General features: G+C 44.0%; 1 protein-coding gene across 4 annotated transcripts in view; it reads right to left on the bottom strand.

The window, feature by feature from the left end:
• The window catches only part of PC (pyruvate carboxylase), a 2,561,538-nt gene that overhangs the window by 2,394,248 nt on the left and 144,004 nt on the right, over positions 1-23,286 (bottom strand). For 2 of the 4 annotated variants that reach the window (XM_069644789.1, XM_069644790.1), the window contains exon 2: positions 1,482-1,581. The exons of the other annotated variants lie outside the window; for them this stretch is intronic. The gene's annotated coding sequence lies outside the window, so the exon portion shown is untranslated. The remainder of the gene's footprint in view (positions 1-1,481; positions 1,582-23,286) is intronic. 4 annotated transcript variants of the gene reach the window in all.

The raw sequence follows: 23,286 nt of genomic DNA, 5'->3' as shown, positions 1-23,286 counted from the left end.
TGCACTGCCACCCACAGCATCAATTCTGACCAGTGGCTAATGCTTAGAAAGGAGGTACTCCATGCCCCACCACCATAATGGAAAAGATGCCAGGAAGCACAGCAGATCTCAGTAATCCAGGAGATGGCGCCTGTAAATCCAGCATCTAAACCTTAAGGAGCCGCTCCTATAGTTGCATAAATCAGATGCCACAAGACTTAACCATCCTTACAGATCTTGTGCAGAGTATGCAATCCTGCAACAATTAAAATGTGGTACTGGTAAATACATCCAGGCACAATAATGATCTTTAGCTAGGCATGCATTAGTAAAGGTGCAGAGAATAAGCAAGTCAGGACAAAGAACAGTGAGCTCAGTTACAAGATATTGAAGTATACATAAGAGTAGGAACTTGTTCTAGCCCAAGAAACCACTACATTTGTCTTCAAAGGCACAGCCTTCAAGATAGAAAAATTAAAACATTTTTAAAATATCACGACTTCATATGATCACTTACTTCTACGTGAAGTTTTCTGCCATACATACCTTTATGTATTTAGAAATACATCAAAAAGTAAAAAGAAACTTACTTCAAAAAGGAACAAGGGTATGTTCTTTAACCACCACAGTTCTGAAGACGATTCAAAACATCTACTGTCACAAAAAACCTAGAGTTGATCAAATTATCTGCAGTACGAACAATGCTTCAGATAAAGAGCAAGACAACCCTTAGTCTACAAAGGAAAGACACCTGCCTCTAGATGCACCCTGGTACACACAGAGTATCCACTTGTGGACCACTGTGCAAACCGACAGGTGGGTCAACCGCCTGTCTGCTGCCCCATACACTTAAGCTCAGGCGGCTGCGGCACCAGTAGCGAGGCAAAACGAAACCGTATGTCCTGCATTCCAGCCAGTTTATGCCTAAACATTGCCGGCTTGACATGTTTTAGGGTTACTGTGGTGCACTACATAATGAGATAAAGTATACTTTCTCAATAGTTCGCATCTGATAATGGAATGCAAAGGTCGGGTTTGATTTTAAAGAGACAACGGTGAATGAAGCTGCCTCAGAACTTGAGTGCAAACACACTGGGATTGCTCGAAACTATGCACCGACATTGTGTTCCCCATATAACAAACGAGCTGGCTCAAGACTGGACAGACAGATATCAGCTTCTCCAATCTTTGGGCTCACTGCAGGCACTACAGAGCCACTTGGTTCCAAATTAAATGCTGGCTATGCACCAAGCGGACACTGGGCCGAAAGCCATCTGCTTCTTTCCACATACTTCCAAGCAAATGCCCAAACAAGAAAGCATTTTGATTACATACCAACATCAAATCCCAAACCGTGAACAAGAACCAGGTTCCGAAAACTTACGTTGTACAACTGAACTATGAGGCATTTTCAAATCCAGGAGAAATAATTGTATTTCAGGCTACAAAAAATTAAAATACAGGGTCAAGAATACCATTGTGCAACGTTTAACATGGTTTACCTGGTTTGATCAAAAAACGATTTGGTCCGTGGCAGAGTATAATTATTCTGCAGTTAGTAGTCGATGTTGGTCCGTGGTTCCCGATTGTCCGTTTCTGTGCCTATAATCAAAGAACAGCATGTTCATTTGTACCCAGTTTATTTGTGATTAGACGAACGAGACAGCTTAAGCAGTTTTCCCACTGCTCAAGACAGCCTTGAGTCACATTTAGAAACAAAACAGACCACTTGCCATTCTTGATAACACAAGAGGGGCAGGCTAAGAGGGTTGGCACCAATGCGCGACAATCGATACAGCCAGCAGGCGCTCAATGTTTCTGTATGGTGATAGAACTGTTGCTGTGGGCTCCAAGACTTTCAAGTTACCAAACTAGTAAAGAGAACAAGGTCAAGCCAATTGGGGCAGAGGGAATAAGCTTTATCTAGTTTGTAGTTTATTTATTGACCATTTGTTAGGCGCCTATACAACAAAAAGGTGTTTCCAGGCCCAAGACAAATTGTGGAGGGAACAAGGGGAGTAAAACAATGGCAAAAACCAGTAAATATACAATTGTGGTCCTACTAGGCCTTGTAACATTCAAATATGCAAGTGCAGTGAAGAGAAGTGCAGGAGATGGGGGAGATGCGGGGGGGGGGGGGAGTGGTGGGTGAAAGAGTAAGGTATTGCCAAGTGCTGGTGAGAGCACGGGAGGGAAGTGCCAAGGGGTGCTGTGGGAGGAGGCCACTGGCTAAGTGCTAGGGCGGAGGAATCCCAAGGGTGGGATGCACAGCCCCTTGGCAGAGGGCCCACAAGGGCAGTGCTGAGGTGGGGGTTACTGGCGTCGACAGGGCAAGGGCCCGATACCTGTGAGATTCATGAAGGACCAGTCTCAGTGGCAGTGGGAGTGATTAGCAGGGAAGGAGGGAAAGAGGTAGAGAAAAGCAGAGTTTTGAGAAGTTCGCACAACTTAAGGAGGCCCAGCTCAAGTTCGAGAGGGGCAGGGAGGCTGTTCCAAAGATGCACCAGCCAAAGAGAGAGAGACCCAACCCCCACTATCTGCTTGGAGAAGCATTTGACACGCAGAGAGTTGAAGTTCGAGGAGCGGAGAGCTCAAGCAGAGAGTTATTTAGGGAGAGAAACTTTGAGACAGCTTGGTCACAGGCCCCAGAAATCCTGGTTGATTATGCAGAGGTCAGATCCAACTGGCAGACTACTCTAAAGGTTCCCCCCAAGTGAGACGGGCAATTGTTCCACATGGATATACTGTGATGCATCTGATGTCATCTCCCCTTCCCTGCAGCCGTTTCCTGATCCTAACCCTGGGGGTGGCCATCTGAGGTAAGATCATAAGAGGGGGGCAATCTTTGTGTGGGCTGGGGGAAGGGTGTTAACCTCAAAAGATGAGATATGGCATCTCCTTTTCCTTTTAGCAACCATCCATGGAAGCTACTGAGAATACCTTACTGTGTTCAGCTGACAAGGGGGAGACGCTGCTTGGGCAAGTTTTGCCCTCTAAGTGTTGACTGAGGCACCGCAAAGCCATGAAGTCCGTGGAGCCAGTCAGCTCAGGGAGCAGGAAGAAGGAAGAATGAGGAATACAAGAGCCGGTTTGCTGTGTGGCGACTGCGGAAGGAAGGTGACAAAAGACTTCCTCACAGCCACAGAAACCTGGGAGCAGGCTCAACGCCGCGCAAAGACGGAGAGAGGCTCAGGAGGCAGGCAGGTGGAAGCTGCCGGACGAAGCTGGCAAGCCTGCGAGGTGGAGACTGGACACCACACCGCTTCCCGCCTAGCGCAGAGGAACCGAAGAATGCCACAAGAAGCTGGTGAGTCCTGCAGTGGGGAAATGGGGTGCTTCGGCATTGCTGCCAAAGAAGAATAAAGGAAACTAGTACAAATGAGAGGGAATATGAAAGCAGATATTATCAGAAGACTAACAGCATGAATGTGAGAAATATACCAGTTTGCAAATGCCAAAATCCTTACAGGAGAGTATACCAGGCACACTCAAATTTACAAGTGTTTAAAGCAAGTCCCATAAAAAGTTCTGGCAAAAGAGTATACCAGGCGCAGTTGAGTTTACAAGTGTGTGAAGCAAGTCAAGATTGCACATGTGTTAAGTGAAGCATATGAGAAAGCCCTTGCAGGAGCGTATACCAGGCAGAGTCAAGTTGGCAAGCATGTAAAGTGACTTACATGGGGGAAGTCCTGGTAGGATAAGGCGCCAGGCAATGCCAAGACAGAAAATGTTACATTAAAGAGGAGAAGGAACATGGCCATGGAGTACACCAGATATCCCAAGAAATTGAGACTAAAAGCTAAGTTGTTCAATGTATAAGTTGTTACTCACAGAATTCCAAGGAAGATTCATACCCGTAGGAGTTTAAAGTATCATGATGCGAAAACCTGGGGAAGGTAGCAATCCCCTGGAACTGTAAACTGTATCCATTGGGTACCTTTGTGTTGGTGGTACTTTTTTTGCTTTTGACCATTTGTGCACTTTCAAGGCCAAAGACATCATCCTTTTCACCTTGGAGTTTTTTAGAATGTGAGGGCCAGAATATTGTTTTGGACACAGGACATTTTTGCTTTGGACATCTTGACAATGGACAGACCCTTGGTTATGGTTGAGGTAGGGAAACGAGTCTTAAAATAAAGACAGCGAGGCATTTCCCAAACCCGCTTTTTTAAAAATAAAGCTTTATAACCAAATCTCTGAGCTCTCTGTGTCCGTGTCTCATTCCTGGCTCCTCACAATACTGCGAGGGGTCAGAAATGAGAGGCGGAAACAAAGTTGTAATATTTTCAACATTAGACATTTTATTAAATTACAAGGGTTTGGATAAAGGCCTTTCTGTCCCTATCCTAAAGAGTTTCCCAGTTTATGAAATCAAAACTAAAAACCATTCTGTGTCTCGTCGTCCGAACTAGCCAAACTGTCCTTGTATCCAAAACATATCTGACCCACACACTAAAAATTAACAAAATCTGCTTTAGATTCAGTAAAATGTGTGCACAAACTAAGTACATAAATGCAACAAAACAATACTTGGTTTCCAGGGGAGGATTTCCTTCCCCTGAACTGTCTCAGGTTAAATACTTAAAGGATAGTTCCGGGACTTTTCTTTTTATTGTCCCTACGATTCGGCCATGTGTTTTTAAGCATAAATCGGTAGATCGTAGAAAACTTTCCTATGGCCCTTACCCAACTTTTCGTCCATTAACGCACTCGAAATCAGCCGCCATTTTGTGATAATCCTATCATTTCCCCCCCATCGACCTGGCTCACCTGCGTTTGCGGCACTAAATCAAATCCCCCGCCCCTGAGCCTGACATCAGCAGACGCGTACCGCCCATTTCCCAACGCCAAAGCACGTTTCTTGTCAACAATCGCTGCGCCTCAGCTAATGAAGTGTCGCCATGGAAATGGCAGGACGCCTCTTTCCTCAATAAGTATAAACACACCGTTTCACAACACACAGCAGCAGATTTTCGATTCCATTCCTCTCTATGTTACTTTGAGTATTCTGTCACTCGTTTCTGTGCTCTGGTCAGCTACCTTCGCCGCTTCTAGGCCTTGTGAACACCTGTACCATCTCTGTAAATTATTTTACTTTCTTTACCACACAATGGCTACAATAATGCCGTATATGTACGAGCCCGAGTACACCGAGGAGGAACTACTGGAAAGGCAAGCACGCGAAAACGATGGGGATTCGGACGGCAGTTGGGAGGACCAGTCAACGGATGAAGAGCCTGGACCATGTCGCATGGACGGCGTCTCCACCTGGTGCACGTGCAATCAGTGCGAGCTAATGCCAACTGAGGAGGAGAACTGCTGCTGCCGTGAAAATTCCGGGTGCTTGGCCTACATTTCGGAAGGCGAGCCAAGTCCGCAATGCATCACCGAGCTGCCAGAGTTCGGGGAAGCCTGCCTCTCACGGACCGTGTTGAGGATGATGATGGTGCTTATGCACGAACTTCGCGGCACTGTTCGTCCGCGTAATCCGAGTAACGAGTAAGTATACTCTGGTTGTGATGTCAGTGATGCCACTACTATTTCATGGTCATCTCCCACATATAAAATTACATCTACATATCATTCGAACGCATGTAAATTGGTTCCATTGCATCTTTCTTTTTCACAGGTGGTACAGGCTGGTGGCCTATCGTTGCTTCACTTGGTGGCTTCACGGGAGGCTCGGACACCGCATTCGGAGAGTAATACCTGCCTGTGCGGTACTTGCCATTAGACAACATTTCCCCAGCGACAGTGGACAATACCGCAGATTTTCCCTGGATGTGCTGCAACCGGAACTTTACAATGTGTAATGTTTATTATTTATGTTCAATTGAAATTAAGATCTAAAATAAAACCCAACATATATTTTAACAATGGTTGTTTTGATTTTTTAAATGAATCTAGTGCGTCTCCATTAACTAGTCTTCCTGTGCCTTGTCTTGTCCCACCACATGTCTCCGGCCAGCATCCTCCCTCACGCTGGCCGCCCACCTTCAATCCACATAAGTGTGTCTCCATTCACGAGTCTTCCTGTGTCTAGTCTGCACGACCACCGCCCCAATCCACCCCCCACCCTATCAAAGGCAGTTCGCACCGGGGTACTTGCGCTGGCAAGTGGAGCTGTCAGGGAGCGATAAAGGCCAAGAGGTGCCAAAGACCATGTACACTTCAAAGTGGTCTATAGAGCATGGGTTGTTGTTCCCATGTCTACCTCCAGACCCCGTGTCTCCTGCCAAGCATCCCCCCTCACGCTGGACGCCCCCCCCTGTAAACCGCATAATGGCACGACATATACACGTCATTCATTCACAAACACACCCCTGTTTCGAATTCTTTATAAACCCACTTCATATTTCGAATGAGAACTTCTTTGCGCTTTGCTAGTCAACCCGTGAAGGTGCTAGTTATCTGCTCTTCATCTCTGTGAACTTCCGTGACCACTTCGAGCAAACTCGTCAGTTTGCAACCTGTGAACTGCTCCCTATTCTACGACAAGAAACTACTCTGATCCCTGCATCTAACTGTTTGTTCGTCAAGGTAAGGCCATGTACCATAATTATTTTGCGTCCAATTTTTTAATTTATATCTATTTGCTAGTAGTCATCAAATTGCATCCATGTTTTCTTTTCGTTCAAGACAGTACATGCAAGGAACTAGTAACATGTTCTGAGTTTAGTCAAATTATTTTTCTATTTTTTTAAAGTTATTCAAATACTTATCCGCATGTGAATAACGTGTATAGTTCCAAGAACCAAAACGAACCTTGCATTGGACCTTTTATGTGTCATTTAATTTTTTAACACATTGGTATTCATTGAGAATTGTTGATCTTTACTTTTCAGAACTTTCCACAATGCCTGCCTGTTCCATTGGCGGTTGCCCTTCGAAGACCCATAATAAATCTGAAGGTACTATAATGCATGTTTTCCCTAAGACAATAGATCAGATAAGAGAATGGGTCCGATATTGCGGATATCCACCGTCTGAGCTTGAAAGTAGAGCCCTAGAAGTCTTTGCGGACAAGAGGGGTGATCGATACCGCATCTGCAGCAGGCACTTTAGCTCAGACATGTACTACACATCATTGCTAATAAAGAAGAAAACACCGCGAGCGAGGCGAAAATTGCTCTCAACCGCTATTCCCACTCTATTCGTCCACATCCCTCCACTGGTGAGTCAAGTTTACGGATTTAGCTCTCGGCCTTGCGGTAGTGTGTAGCATTAGCTAACAATAATTTCCCCATTTATGTATCCACTCAATATGAAGGCGGAAGATTCTCCATCCGTGTCGTTATTGCAGTCATCAGCCACTTCAAGCGCCTATCGGGTAATCTTACTTAGCTATTCTGCCACTGACTTGTTTTAGGCATGTAAATCAATAGTTTTAATTTATCGTGTAATTATTTTACCTAATGGTACACCCTAGTACTCGTCCTCTAGTCTTTGTTTTCAGTTATAATTATTGTTATCCAAAATAATGCAAGTACTGTCTTTCAGGGAGATGCTGAGGAGTCCAACGCATTGACGACAACCGTTGATGTCACTCAGATGCTCGAGGTACGTTTCCGGACAGTTCCATCGATGGAGATCATCAGATCTTGCATTCTTGTAGCGTGATTGTTACACACAATGTTTCTTTCATTTTTAGCCATTGATATGTCCTTCTGTCGTCGCCCTCCTATCTGTCTTCTTTTTTCAATATTGTGTTCATTACTAATGAAAGTCCCATGTTTCAGGGAGTCGATGGAGCATTAGTCCAAGAAGAAGGGGGAGCATGCAGTTATGGGTCGGCGCAACAGCTTGCAGAAGTGTGCACCGCAGTTACAGCGTCCCTTGATGTTCTTATGCATTTCGAGGTATGGATACTGACAGTTCGATCAAGCGAAATCATATGACGTGATTACATCCACTATACTTCCTTCTTTATTAACGCAAGTACTATGTTTCAGGGAGATGACGGAGCTTCTTCTACAAGAACATCACCCCTAGTAGTGGATGCAGATCTCTGGGTGGTGACACTTCCTACGATCGAGCAAATCGAATCATATTTAGATATCCATTATTTATTTTAGACAACTGATCATTTGTGCAGGTCTATTTAGATGAGCCGTTGACGCCTGCACAAAGTTTATGTTTTTTAACAAAATAGAAAACCATACTAATGCAATTACTGTGTTTCAGGGAGTTGCTGAAGCGTCATCTTCAATAATATCAATGGAAGTCTATGCGGAGCCCGAGGTATGGATCTTGACAGTTCCATCTAACTAGATCAACAATGCGTGAATAATTGTCGTTTGAATGTTCTACACAATGCGTTCATTCGTGTTTTGCTATTGAGATGTACGTGGGTATTGGTCCCCAACTACATTTTGTGTTTTCAATATTATTATACATACTAATGAAAGTTCTATGTTTCAGGGAGTCGATGGAGCGTCAGTGCGTGATGGATGTGCTTATCATGAAAATATAGTCGTTGCAGCGCAAGAGGAAGTGGAGACATGTACACACGAGTCGGAGCAACAGCGTCCAGATGTTGAAGTTCGAGGCAAGAAAGTTTCAAAGAAAAGAAAGCAAAAGAAGGTTAGTGTCCTGGTCACTATATTATGTTGTTTTTCACTGTTAATAGTTCAATAATGTAAGTTGTGTTTAAACTGAACATCCCTTTTCCAATCTGTCCTCTAGTTGCGAGTGGGTGTACGAACTACATCTACACAGACAGTGAAGCGAACGAGAGATGTTGCTTGTCAAACCTTTTGGCAGGGACTTGAGACTGGAGATGCATCGTGCCAATGGGAAGAATATGAAGTGATTGACAACGGAGCTATACCACCACCAGCCATTGATAGCGAATGTCCTCCTGGTAGTTTGGATGCAGTCGGAGATCAATTCACAGAATCCAAACCCGCAAAAACTAAGACCGCGAGAAAGTTGAAGAAATTGTTTTATTCTCCCATCGCCGGAGAAGGAACAGATGTTGCAATGGAAGAGAATGTAATGGACGACAATGAAACACCATCAATATCACTGAACGTAGCGGAAGACGATATCAGAGATTGTACCTTTAATGTGAGTGACATGTCCTCAACGTTACAGGCCGAACCAGCTGGGATGCAGAGTGACAGTATAAGGAAAGAGGCCAAATTCATTGTATTCGATAGTTGTTTGATTGATATTATTATTATGCTGAAATGTGGGCATTCGGTTGGTGGGGAAGTATGTGGGGAGCCATTGATTAATGTGACTCGTGCAATTCGAGGCACTAACCTTAAAATACATGCCACTGTACACAATATCATCCGTTCTCATGGTCTGCACAACCCATGCTGGGGCAACTGCCAGCAGGCAATCTACTTTGTGCAGCGGCCGCACTTTTTAGTGGTTCAAGTTTTAAAAAGTTAGAGTATTTCTTTCAGTTTGTGGGAATCCATTTCATTGCGAAAACTCAGTTCTACAAATACCAAACCGATTATCTATTTCCAGCCATTAGCGAAGCTTGGAGAATGGAAAAAATGTCTATTGAAAGTACATTCGCGGGCAAACGGTTCAGGCTAGCCGGTGATGGACAGTGCGACAGCCCAGGATTTTCAGCCAAGTACTGCACCTACCACTTTCAGGACATGGAAAGAAAATTGTGAGTTCGGTGGTCGTGCAGGTGTCACAAAGTACATCCTCAGTGGCCATGGAGAAAGTTGGCTTTGTAGCATCATTGCAAGAACTACAATCGCGGGGAATGGTGATCGACCTGATAGCCACGGACAGACACGTTTCAATTTCCAAGACAATGAGAGAAGAGTACAAAAATATAAATCACCAATTTGACGTATGGCATCTTGCAAAAACAATCAATAAAAAAATGTCGGCTGCAGGTAAAAAAAAAAAAGATATGCAAGGTATTTCACAGTGGTCCAAGTCAATCAGCAACCATCTTTGGTGGAGCTCAAAAACATGTGAAGGGTCGTTGGAAATTCTACTGGAAAAATGGCGGTCAGTAATGCTACACTGTAGCAACGTTCACCGCTGGACCACAAACCAACATTTCCACAATTGTGAACATGGCCATTTGTCCACAGAGGAGGCACGGAAGAAGAAGTGGTTGATTCCTTCATCACCCACTCACAAAGCCATTGAAAAGATTGTATTTGCTAAAACTATAACAAGAGATTTGAGGGGACTCACGGAATTCTGCCACACAGGAGATTTGGAGGTGTTCCACAATATGTGCCTAAAGTACAGGCCAAACGATTGCATTTTGGCATGTAGGGCATGATAAATCGGACTCTTCTAGCGGTCTTGGCACATAACCATAATGTTGGCCGTCAACAAAGTAGGACGACCGGAACTTTAGGGACGCTTCGCTACAATAAGGCCTTCACTAAAAGAAGTAAACAATGGGTGATCAAACCAGTGTTTGAGGATATGCAATATGAGTTTATTGAGAGACTTATTGTTGATGTCCTAGATAGGCACATACATGGAGTTGTGAACGAACCTGTGCAGGGGACAACTGCATTGCCACCCAACATTGCCTCTGTTCCATGTCCACCTAAAGCAGAGCTCATTGAGAAATGCACATCACGGTTTAAATGATTGTAATTTGATTGTCTGTTCTCTCGAGTCTCCTCATGTCGCAGGCCCATTGAATATGTGTAGCTATGTATTGTGTAAATAAAAGTGATTGCTCAGTGTACATGCAATGTGTCTATCCAACCTTGTTCATTTGCGCATTAAATTAAACCAAACAGTAATATAAATCATTTTTCAAAACATATAGAATGTCTCCGTATTTATGGTTCTCTGGGGCTGCAAAGCACGCAGACAAAATGCAAAGATGGAGTGTAAATTTAAGTCCTGTGAGATGGCCTTACACTGAATGTAGCTAACTAGGAATGTGTGCTCGTTCAAAGTGAAGGTCAGCTGCTTTGATTTTTTGCTCGGGTGCCGGAATGGCCCACGACTCAGTATAAGGTTCTATTGTTATTTGACCTTGACAGGCCGGGACCATCCCGAAAGACTTCTTTTTGGGGGTGTGGTGCAATAACGTAAGAAACGATAATGAATAAAATTTCAGAAACGATAGCCATTTAATGTTCGTTCATTAGAAGAAATAAAGTCGGCATAGAAGGAGTGGTGTTTCGGGGCTGCCCTACGCACAGACACAATGGAAAATGCAAATATAATGTAAGTAACTCTTTAGATGAGTTTATACCGCAATTTAATTACTATACAGTAGCTTTAAAGACGGGTTAAGTTGTACTTGTTCGTTCTATGTGGCATATTGTTTTGTACCGCGCACTATCTTGAGGAGAACCATCTCCTTTTACGGAAGCACGTCAAAACCTTCCTCTTTGCTTCTGCTTTCTCTCTCCCTCTCCCCTGCAACAACTGGTCCACTGTCTGCGACCTCGGTCCTGGGCCCTTCCACTCTCCACCTGCACTGCCTCCCTGTCAACCCCTGCACTGGGGGACTGTCTCAGTATCCTACAGCCCCCCCCTTCCCAGCACTTTTTCTGCACTTACCTTGCACTCGCCACCAGCTGGCCCTATGCATTTATTATTTTATGCTACTTACCTTGTACTCCACTTCCCCCTCCCCTTCCCCTTGCACTTTTACCTTCCCCCTACCCCTGCACTTCTTCTCCTTGTTCCCCCCCCCTCCCTGCCTCGCCACGCCTTGAAACACTTGTGTATAGGCGCGTTGCAAATGCCATATTATATCATATCAGTGACGAAGTGGTCCACTGGCGCTCAGGCGGCTCTGAAAAAGGCGGAGGAGAGGGGGTGGGTTACTGGAAATGACGCACTGTCCTAGCTATGAAATAATTTCCCGACCTAATATATAAAATGAATAATTTTAATAAAGATCTGATGGTGAGACTAATTTCATTTTTTATGTTTTTAAAAACAGGTACATCCTTCATTATTGTCTGTGCCACGAGTACCAGACACCGGCGGATGGCTTTTACAACCGCCAGTTGCTTCTCCGCGTGAACAACGTTACCACCCTGACCATTTTATGGGACGATCGCCAAGTACAAGTATGCCCTTACGCGGTACTAATGGCTAGATGCAACATACATACCGTCGTGGTGGCCTAGTGCCTCGTTGTTGGAACAGCCATGCGATTATCAGTGCGACCGAAGAGCTTATTTTATCGTAAACCAACACCCTGTGTACTGCACACGAACATCGCTTGCCTCAAGACGAACTATTTTGGTTCGAGAGCAAAGAAAAATGCAAATCGCTGAATATTCTCTAAACATTTGATGTCCAATAAATGTACTTTACCAAATGTACCGTGTTGCTGTTTGATTTAAAAGTACAGTTTCATATTCCGAATTGTGGCGCGCTGTGTTGTGAGCTGATCTGTGTTGGTTTCCGGGTTCTGTGTGGAGTCGCGTAGAAGACACCTGGGCGCGTTTGCCTACGCAGCACAGTCACGTCACGGAGAGAGGCGGGGAATATGAATGTTTTGATAAAGTCTGTTTCAGGGCCGGGGGATTTGATTTAGTGCCGCAAACGCAGGTGAGCCAGGTCGATGGGGGGAAATGATAGTATTATCACAAAATGGCGGCTGATTTCGAGTGCGTTAATGGACGAAAAGTCGGGTAAGGTCCATAGGAAAGTTTTCTAAGATCTACCGATTTATGCTTAAAAACACATGGCCGAACCGTAGGGACAATAAAAAAAAAGTCCCGGAACTATCCTTTAAAGTGTCTGTTCAAACAATGTTCCTCCAAGATTAGTAGAAATGGCTTTCACACAACACCTTCCTACGGGTGATTAAGTGTCTCTTCCAAGCAATGGTTTTTGAAAGGGTGGCAAAAAGGATCTTCTACACAACAACTTAAGGAATGGTGTTGTAACACTTTAAGGACGAGGAAAACATGTCTTTTCCAAGCAATGGTTCCTTAAGAGTAGTAGAAATGTCTTTTACACAGAACTTTAAGAATGATGGAATAGTGTCTTTTTCAAGCAATGAGGTCTTAAAGGATGGCAAAAGCGTCTCTGCTACGCAACAACTTCTTAAAAAGGTGGTCTCCTGGTAGACTCTCCTGCCAAGAACCTTTTTCACAATGTCTTTTCCTTTCACATACTTCAGATGGATTATCTGGTGTGCTCCCCTGCCAGGAATCCTTCTCTGGGCTTTGAAGATCCCCGGCTATACTATCCTGCCAGGTAACCCCTCCGCCCCCCAAAGGCTCACTGCCCGATGTACCCCTTTCACCAGGTCCTCTTTCACTGCCTGATGTACTTCTTTCACCAGGTGTTCTTACAACCGTCTCTTTATCTTTCAGTACTCTTTTCCTTGAAGTATAACATTTGTACTCCTTCACTGGATGATATTTCTTCAGTTTTTACTTTTTCCAACTTCCCCCATTATGAAATTTCATATAGGAGAATTGTTCAAGTTTTGTTTGTTAGTTATTAATGTTCATTGGCTTTTGGCAATACTTCCAATCTTCCCCATACTGACATCTCATATGAATATGAATATGTGTACAGTTCTTGCCTTTCAACTTCATTAGGGTTCAATTGCTCATGACAACCTTTACTCCAGTTTTCCCCATATCAACATCTCATATATGGAGACTTGTGTAAATTCTGTCTTTGAACTTCAAGATTACTTGGTTGAGTAACACCTGCGGGCATGTGGCGGTTTTGGAATTATTCTGGCGTCACTGCCAACCACAAAGTCGTCATTGTCACACTACCACGCTTCCTCCATCACTCCCTCTCGGTGGACGTGGCGCATCCGTTCCTTTGCTCTCCCTCTGAAAGCGATTTCGAAGCTAGCAGGCTCCACAGCTCTCTGCAACTCATCCCCGCAGGTTTTCAGTGTTAAGGGAACCTCCCCTGCATGCAAATGCGTCTCTCTGCCTCAACTCGCATCCACGTCTCCTCTTCCATTCTCGCAGTCCCAGTTAAATGGAAACTTCTGCTTAAAGTGACAGATGTTCCTCTCTTTTCTAGCTGGCAATAGTATATTTTAGTTCTCTTAACCAAAGTCTCTGGATTGTATACTATTTTGTGCACGTCAAATTCCCATGTATGCCACCATGGGATGTGACTTAGGAGGTTCCTCATAGGAACAGGAGTCCATGTCCCCAGAGGGAGAGTCTCTCCCACTGAGGTTCCACTTGCCTCAACCACTAGGTGGGGATTTGCAGAGGGGGCTCACCTCCCTAGCTTCACAGGGGGTGGGGGCTACACTTTGGGGAGAAGGGATGAATCCCCTAGATTCGTCACACAGCCCAATGTGCAGCCACGGGCGAAGGCGGAGACGGGGGTGTGGGGTTTGGGGGAGGAACTTAGTTCTTTCATTTCACCAGGGAATAGTATACAGTGAACTGACATGCATTTCGGAAATTGTCTTTCTAGATTTGGCAAAACACTGCAAAAGTATAGCAAGAAACATATGCATTCGTTAAATGAAAGGCCCATTTAGGAGACTGCTTTGGTTTTTCAGCTAATTTCCAATTCAAACAATACAATCTGGCAGAAATTAGACATCAAGCAAGCTAGCCATCTATTTTCTTTTTATACCTGCAGGTGAAAACACTGAGCAGTCACTAATGCTATCCCTTAATAAAATGGTTGCACATTTACCATTTTCACAGTATGTTTTGTGTACAAATAAAGTTAAATTTAGAACAAAAAAAATGTGCATGCTCTCTGAATAGCAGATAATGGTCTAAAGCTTTTTCTCATTAGACCAAACAGATCCGTCAAAAATCGGATTTGTAATGGATGGGATGCAGGAGATAATCCATGATGTATGCCTAAAATAAGAAGGTATTCCACAAATATACAAGTGTCAACTCTGCATGAACTCATTTTGAACAAAGCACGTCTGTATGTATCCTGTACTGTGCCCAGGGTCACCGTCCGGCAGATTCAAATTGATATGTGAAGAAGAGTGGTGATATGTTAGGGAGGTAGTGGGGAACATATAGTGGGGGATTAGGGGGATAGGACAATTAAGTTAAAGGGTGGAGACAGGTGAGAAGCGGACTGGGACCGATGACCCTGGCATTCATTTCTCTCTCATGGTTCTCCGAGTGGGCGCAGTCAAGGCTTCACCAGCTTCCAGGGTTTAGTTGGAGGGTTTGGGAGGAAGTGGAGGAGGGGGTGGGGGGTGGGGTTAGGAGAGATGGAAGATCTTTCATTCATACAATTTACAATTTGCATGTAATAGGAATTTCTAAATCTTGTCAGAAAGACAAACAAGTTTGCGACAACCCCTTTATTAAATTCAAGGTCTTATTTTTGTCTAACACATATCAGCAGCCACATCATGCTCCGCACGGTGACCACTGTGCTTGATAAAAACACATACAATTGAATTGTCAAGAAGCCAGGCAACCTCTTCAAAGCCAGAAACTAATGAAAGCTGGGTCTCATGTGTCAGTATGTTGAGAACCATTGCAAGGAAATAGAGTTCACAAGGACATTAAGTGTCCACTAAAATGTTACAAAACATGGATAACATTACTTTTCTTATTTGCAGACCAAGTCGTGAGCCACTCGGTTGTGTTAGAAAAGAAGCAGGTAGCCAATAAAAGATGGATATTTGCAAAAGCAAAATATTTTTCTAATACTTCCCGTCTCCCCAAAGGGCAGCCACCCACTTTGAGGCTAGGGAGGTGAGCCTGCTCTGCAAGACCCTGTCCCTAGGGGTTTGGGCAAATGGGACCACACGGGAAGTGACTCCTGCTTAGGTGACAAGGATTCCCATTCCCAAAGAGAACTCCCTATGCAGGATACCATCTGCATACATGGGACTACCTTGCATCCAAAATACTGTGCCCTCCTGTTTGGCTGGAGGTAATGCGGAACCCAACAAGTAATCTGAAAATAAAGGAGAGATCACTTAAAGAGGAAATGGCTAACAAAACAGGATGAGGAGGCCTAAACCGAGGAGAGAGAAGCCCCCTGATGTCAAAACCAAGGAGAGGCAGACCGGAGTGCAGTCGGAGAGCCTGCGGTACTCCAGGAAAAAGGGAAGACAATTCGGAGACTCCGGAGGACCAGCGTAGCAGACAGCTGGAGAATCATTGTCAGGACGGAGCAGATGAACCCTCCGAAGACCTGGCATGACCACAGAGGTGCCGTGGTGGGCCTGAAGCACTCCCAACTACTGCAAAATGTGGATGATGGGAAGTGAGGAAAGCTAACGAGAAGCAGAAAATGAAAGTGAAAAGAGGAAAATGTACCTACCAGAACATAAGCAGACAACCGTGAAGTCACCCTAGACTGATGCAGGTACAGGAGTGTGCTGGAGAAGCGGGTAGACGTCAGGAGGAGGAATAGTTGATCAAAGACTGATTGTGATATACATGTATTAACAGAATAAAGAGTGAGAAGAAACATCCGAGGAGATATTCAAAACCCTTAAGCAGGAAAAAGGTTGTGAAGCATTAAGAAAATTGAAAACTATGGTGGGGAAGAGAGAAAACCCCCAGAAGTGATTTCAAAAGATACAATTGTTAAAGAGTAGGGAGACCCCCGTTTTGAAATGTATTGTGAGTTAGGAGTACAAAGTGAAGACCTCCAAGAAAGAAGTAACTTGGTAAAGCCATTTCAGAGGTGGAGAACTTTCAAAACGAATAAGTTAGGGTAACGCCCCAGAGCGAAAAGAAAGTGTTTAAGAGACTATATTCAGGAAAACGATATTAAGGGTCATTTGCTCAGGAAAACACGTGCCTTCAACAGTTGGGAAGAGCTGCAGGATCTCACAAGATATTTCAGTACCAAAGTAGGTCATCATTGAGTATTTCTGTGATACAATAGACATTTAGATACTACAGACTTGTATGAAACCAGAAGACCCTGGGAGAAGCTGCAAGACAAAAAGGCAAAGGGGAGGTCACCAGAAGAGATTCTTTTGGGCCTAGTTTAGTTAGCATCATTAGTTGTAGGGTCAGGTAGGGTTCGGCTTGGACTGAAGGCCTATGTGATTTTCGACTTCCTGACTGACTAGTTAGGTAGGGAATTCCCCTCTAGTGATAGGGGAAGCTAGGCCTTTTCTATTTAAAATAAATCATGTATAAATTTCTGTTGCGGACAACTCTTCCTTCCAACCAGCCACAAAAAGCATAAACCACTTCTTCAATTGGAGACCATTTAGAAACTACCACTACTGTTCACAATTAACACCCACATGTGCCGCATTGGTCAGTTTATCAGAAAAAGGAAAAGCTACTCGCCAGAGCAATTTCTACATTGGTAATCCACAATCGTCCTTCATCCATATACGACTAATGGCTTCAGAACAGCACACTTGAACATAGGTTAAGTACAGTCTTGATGCATAAGGGTTTGGCAAATCAGAGTGTCTGTTTGGAGCAAAAGGTAATGCTACCAAAAGGTCAGGGGAGCAGCCCAAGTGGCATTTCCAAGAGGACATCTAGATCAATGCTGCTGAAATGGTGTGATGTGGTGCAAGGTGCACCATGCCATGGATGTCTGCTCATAATGTGGACAGTGATACAGCATGGTGGTGCGTGCCAGATTTCAGAATTGGTCTCATTGGTGAATCAGCAGAGAGAACAGTGATGTGAATTCAAGTCAGTGCTACTGGCCTCTCTTAACTCGGGACCAAGTAAAGCAGAGACAGCACCCTTGTCCAGGATCCAAGACGATTTGGAAGGACATCACTTCTTCCCTTGTTGGGGTGCAGCAGAGAAGTCCTCCAATCACAGGAGTGGCATAGCCCCATCTCACCAAGACGGGCTGGATTGAGTTCCTGTGCGTGCCTATCTCTGTTAGCAGTAGAGCAACATTAAAAGCTGTAGCTCTACCACCATTGTGTGACACTTAATAAAATGCCATTGGGAAACTTTGCTGTGCTCACTCCGCTCCATAGTCCCCTCTAATTTCAAGCCAAACATCAAAACCCAAAATGCAACAGTTCCAGACACGCCTGCTATTTACTCTGAAGTGTTTATACCCAAGAATGTGACCAGCCCTACAGATAAGGGGAGTATCAGCCACTATAACCCTCTAAAAATATAATTCTGGAGTAAATATACACCCAACAAAAAAAAAAAAGCTTTCACCCACAAAGCTTCATAATTTTTTATGTGTATGAATAACTAGGTGCAAAGAAATTATTACGAAAACATTTCTGTTTTGCAGTTTGAAACATGTTTACCCGCTTATAAAATACTCCCATTGGAAATTGGACTTACATTTTAACTCCCCCAAAAAATCATTTTACTTCTAACTTTAAATAATAGAGAGTAAAATACTCCCAAATTTTATCTAGAGCACTGAGTGTGACATAGGAACACGCATCAATAGTCTGTCAATGTGTCAAAATTGAATGTGATCAAAAGATCCAAATTCTACACATTTTAAAACTTCTTTTGAAAGAAATGAGAGCTCAACATTATTATCTACTACTTCATAAATGAAGTATGCTGCTGGATGCGAATACCCAAACCCAATAACAAAATTACAAATGCTTGATCATTAGAAATTAATGATTATACAGAATTGCTCCCTGGTGATCTCTGGCTGGATAACATTAGGGAAGACTTTGTGTGTGATGGGAATTGTGAACCAGTTGACAAATCAAAAAAAGTCAATATTCTCCACCTAAACTAATTCATACTGTTGTCAAATCAACATTACACAATCAAAATGAGTTATTTGATGAACAGACCAGACAAGTAGGAAAACCACAATTTAATCTGCATGTTTACAGGGTTGTACATAACGCATAGAACTTTAAGTCTGCATGCATTGTTGGCATCTGAATAACGCATTTTCATTGCATAGTGCCTATTTGACAAACTGATGAGAATGCTCACTTTTTTGTTGATATGTACGTTTGCTTATATGGCTGATGTTTCAGAACACCTGAATGAAATACATTGTAAAGCCCCCCCCCAAAAAAACATGAACCTTCTTTGCAGAAATTAAACAGATTTTAAACAATGTTACAGTTATGGCATGAAGAAGTGAAGGGTGTATTACCGGGGATGTTGGTTGTATTTTTCCACCTTATCTATCTGCTGAAACCCAAGCTTTTGCAAGTGGTTGATCAATATTCAGAACAATTTTGCACATTATATTGATGAATGCTGTGAGGCGGGCATGGTATCAAGAGATGACGCATACAACATATTGCAAATTCAACAGTAGAATCTTTATTAAGTATCAGGGTGGGTGTAATGCCTAACTTGCCATAGCACTATGGTGGGGATTTCTCGACCTAAAGAAACCAAGGAAAGGCTATGTCTAAGTTCAAATTAAAAGTCTGTCAAAACATCTGCTTGCCCTCACATCTAATACAAAAATGTAGTGTAGGGTTATTCTAAATCAATAGGGTCCAACACAAACTCTGGAGCAGCCTCTTGTGCCCTTCCCCAAGTTCTGGATACTGCTCCAACAATTAGGGGTTCCAAATGTTCCATCAAGTCTTGGGTTTCTGTTCCCACTGGTTCACAAAATAATGTTCCAAAGGAGCTCAGGGTTCCCTTTACCAAGCTTCACAAGACAACCTCACAATGTTCAGCTTTATCTTGTTTCAGGGTTATGTTCATAGTTCTCCTGGATTTGTTGGGGTTTCCTGGTCTAGGCGCAGTTGACAGGCCACACGGCTCACCCATTACAAGACACGAAACCAGTTATCCTTGCCCCAGCTTTCTGCTACCTTGACTTAGATTGGATTTGTGATTCACAACCAACTCAAAAGCTCACAAGTTCATAGATTAATAGTTTCTCTTTCTTGGCACCTCCTTGGTTCTTTTCCAAGCTCCACTTTATTAGCGTTCATTTACAGCCTTCACTTCCGCTTATTCAGCTTACTTTTGCTTGGTCTGCATTTTGCTCAGACTTCACTAGCTCCCCTCAGCTGCTCGTTCACAGCATTCAATCTTGTTTTCACACCATTAATAGTTCATATTATTTTCTTAGTGTTCTTGATTGATTAGAGACCTATGAACACGCATAATCCCAGCAGACGTGACCACATTGACATATTGTTTCAAAAAAGTCCACTGCTAGCATTTCATTCATTTCTTCTGTTTTGATCAGAGGCTTTCGAGAACGTGTCAATCGCACAAGACCACTCAGATGCAGTGCAACTCAGCAACATTCATACGCACACCGGGTTTCTCGCATTCTCAGAAACTCATTGGTTGCGGCGCTTTGTTCTTTAACTTCCTTGAGGTCAGGGTCTCACTGCTTGCCCCTCTGGCACCCCTGGACTGGTACTTCCATTTAGGGGAACGATCACTGTTTGGCCACAGCAAAGGGACCGACACGCCCCAGTATCCTTCTTCCACATTAACCGCCTCCCTGGGAACATGGCTCCCTCGCCACCCATTTCCACTCTTCAATGTGCAGTCATTCACTGTCTCGCTGTTCCGTTCTCCTTTGGCTTCTTGCGGGTTGGGCTGGCCTTCCGGCTGCTCTCCGGCTGCTCTCGCTCTCATACCAAGGCAGCTGTCCCTCTACCCAGTGCCTCTTCGTTCTCTTGTGCTCCATCTTTTTTACATCTCCACCCCATTAAGGGGTTTCAGGTCCGATTCACTTGCCCGGTTTGCCCGATTCCAATTAGGCCATTACTGGGACATGCCTGACCTTCAGCCCTGTAGTCAGCAGGATCCCTCTTCGTCCCAGTGTCAGGTAGGGGTGAATGGGGAATTATGGGCTGGGTTTGTATATAACCCATAAAGGCTGAGGAAGGGTTAGATAGGTCAGGGTTAGCAAAGAGGGGAAACCAGGTCTCACCCTCAGATCCTCTCCCCAATCCCCAAGGACCCTCCACCCAGGTGATCCTCCCTCGCTAGTCCACTCCCAGGGTCGGGATCCAAAAGCTCTGGCCCTTCCCTGGCCACCTGAACAGACGATCCCTGGGGAGTAGATGTAGGAGTAGCTTCAGGTTTCCCACACTGCTAGATTGCAAAAATAGTGTACTGGGGAGACCCCCGGCCAGCCCATAGAGTCAGGGTTTGTTCCAGAGTACTTTAAGACAAGATAGCTGCACCTTTGAGATGGATGGGGGTGCAGGTTTTCTACTCCAACAACAATCAATAAGAACAACTAAATGGTTTGCCAAAGGGAGTCCGTTTAATGACGAGTACAAAAAATGGAGTGTCATGGAAATCGACAGTGATGCGATAGTCCATCTCGCTTCGACTCTCCGAACTTCATTTAAACAAGAACATTTATACTCAAAACTCGTCATAATTGACGTGTAACACCTTAAAAGCCAACATGCAATTCTATTGGTTTGGAAAAGGTAACTTTAATAAAGATACTATATCTGCATATGGTAACGGATTGAGGGGATTGGATAAACTATCAGGTGGGCCTCTAAGCCCTTCCTTCTAACATCACTCTTGTAGACGTCACCAAGAGTACAACGTCCCATTGGTTCTATCTATAGGACCCTAGATTATTTAGCCCATTGTGATTGGGTTGGCTTCAACCCCATGCATACATTTCCACTTTACTTAGCAGCATGCAGAATGGTCAGCCAGGTGCAGGGTGCCCCACGATTCACCCGGCCTTCCTTCAATTAATCATTACTTTAGTGGCTATGTGTCAATTAGTTGGCTGTGGTTGGCCTTGAAACTGTATCTTCTTGTCAGAACAAGTTATGTTAACTCTGTCTGGGCTGCTGCCAAGCGTAGGTGTGAACCCGTGCCCCTTCTTGCTCGGATGGTCACGTGCTACTCACACCGTGAATCTGCCTAGTTTCCCTCAATTTGTGCATTTAGTTCTTATTCGGCTTGCCACCAACCAACGCCTCCTTATCGACCTTCCAAAAGATAGGATATTCTGTTCTTAAGTTTCAATTCTGCGAGGCTTCAGTTCGCTCCTTCTAATGGTCTGACCTTGGCTCTTTCCTGGCGCAAGTTGCACCTGCTAAGTTTCGATTCAGCCATCTCTCCTCGTTTTAGCTGGAATACAAATCTTGTCCTATTTGGCCTCTAGTAACCGGAGTTGATTCTGCTTTTGTGTAAAGTGGACTTGCACTTATATAATGTGCTTTGTTGAGGTAGATATGTATAGGTAGCGCTTTCTGCGGTCTCTTCTACTAAGCATAGCAAGCCGCACTGTTTTCTTAGCTTTCTTGCGGTTTCAAGCATATGTACAGGCGTTAGCTGGTTGAATGACTTCATCCTGCTTTACAGCTTAAGCTTCCTTGTATTTTCAACATCACCTCTCCTAGGTTCACGATATCCTTATTCACGGCGTTTCATCTGTGTCATTTTTTGGTTCTGCACGTTAGTCCGAGCCCTCGTGACGTCACCATTTGTCTTCCATTAAGGCCTTTTGTTTTCTTCCGGGACAGTGTTTAGGCTATCTTCATTTCGTCTTATTTGCTGGTAGGGTTTTCTCAATGGATACCTTACTGTCCATGGTTTTCTAGGTATCAGTATTTCAACAGGTGTTATTCTCCTGATAGGCACTGGGCAGAGCCCTACTGCGGCTATCTGCTGGTTTATTTGCTCGTCAAAAGTCACGTATTTTGGTGTGAACATTCCTGGTACTTCAAAATGGGCGATGGGAGTGCAGGCTTTATTTGGGACCTCCTCTACACTCCCCCGTCTTGGCGATTCATCGACCACTTGTAATTCCTCCCCTGGATTCAGCTTACTTGGTTCCTCTGTATTTATCTTCACTCCATCATCTGTGTTCATTCCTTCGTCATCTTCTGGGTTTGTACATGATGGTTTGAAAAAGTGTCTCTTTGGAGTCCATATTTTTATTACTCTTTTTAGGCTTCCTGCTGTTCTTAAATGTTCGTCTTTATTCCATGTCATTAGTTGACATTGTCCATTTGGGCTCCAGTAAATCCATTTTCCCTCAGAATTTCTGCGTTTCTTGGGATAGAGAAACGTTGTACCTTCTGGTGCATGCTCGCTGGTCTTCACAAAGTCTCTTATTTCATCATCACTGAGATCTCTAGGCCTCCATCCTGGCTTGACATCAATCATGATCTTCATCCCTATGGCTTTCTTCGCCGTTTTCTGGAATTGTGAGATTATTATCTTGATGACACAAAATCCTAGTACTATCATCACTAGCAGGGCTCCCAGAAACTTGAATGCATCTGCCAACCATTGTGGATCCCACGAGAATAGTGATCCAAACCAGCTGTCATCGTCAACTTCATCGGTTTCATTGATCATCTGATTCTGTAGCTTTGTCAGCATTCCTATGGCTTCTGTTAAAGTTCCATTTTCTTTGTTGTGAAAAAGGTATAAATGTGCAACAGGATTCTCAATTTTTTGCACAAACTCCTCCATCCATAGCTGTGATCATGTCAAGGACATATCTGTT

This window comes from Ambystoma mexicanum, chromosome 2p (assembly GCF_040938575.1).
Source record: "Ambystoma mexicanum isolate Mex_15411 chromosome 2p, UKY_AmexF1_1, whole genome shotgun sequence".
Taxonomy (NCBI): domain Eukaryota; kingdom Metazoa; phylum Chordata; class Amphibia; order Caudata; family Ambystomatidae; genus Ambystoma; species Ambystoma mexicanum.
The sequence above is the reverse complement of the archived record's forward strand: the minus strand, read 5'-3'. Positions and strand labels throughout refer to the sequence as shown.